We start from the raw sequence: 594 nt of genomic DNA on the forward strand, positions 1-594 counted from the left end.
GGGTTCTCCCCTGGAGGCTTGGGTACTGCCTGTAAGACACAAACACGGGATGCTTCTAACTGCACCAACAAAACAGCAAAATTCTAGAGGCCTCCTTTAGGTACACTATCTAGATTGTCACTGCAGCCTCCCATGAAACACAACCCGGTCATCCCCAGCATCTCTGCATAACACTACGGAGAAAACTCTTACACCTATTGCATATACGGCTGCATGCTCTGAAAGTGACTGTAAGCCCTTTGCCTACAAAGTCTCGGCTCATCACCCTATTATCTATAGATTCTTATCACTATACTTTTGTTGACTATCGATGCTATGCCCCCAGGCAGAGCAGCTCCCACCCAGACATAAACAGGCACAGACCAACCCTGCACACATACAAGACAAATGCTGTGACAGAGACATTAACACAAGCTCTCCAAGAACCACCCCTCGGCTAGAGACAGTGCCACATGAGAAGACCCAGGAGGCGGAGAAGAATCTGTGGCAGGCTGAGAAGAACCAAATGCTGTGGCCAGAAACAAAACCAGATGGGAGCCACTGGGGTGAGTCATATGCAAGACACCTTACTTCAAGGCCTAAGATGTAAAGATG

Source organism: Athene cunicularia, unplaced genomic scaffold, assembly GCF_003259725.1.
Source record: "Athene cunicularia isolate RWA unplaced genomic scaffold, athCun1 SCF_12, whole genome shotgun sequence".
Classification (NCBI taxonomy): domain Eukaryota; kingdom Metazoa; phylum Chordata; class Aves; order Strigiformes; family Strigidae; genus Athene; species Athene cunicularia.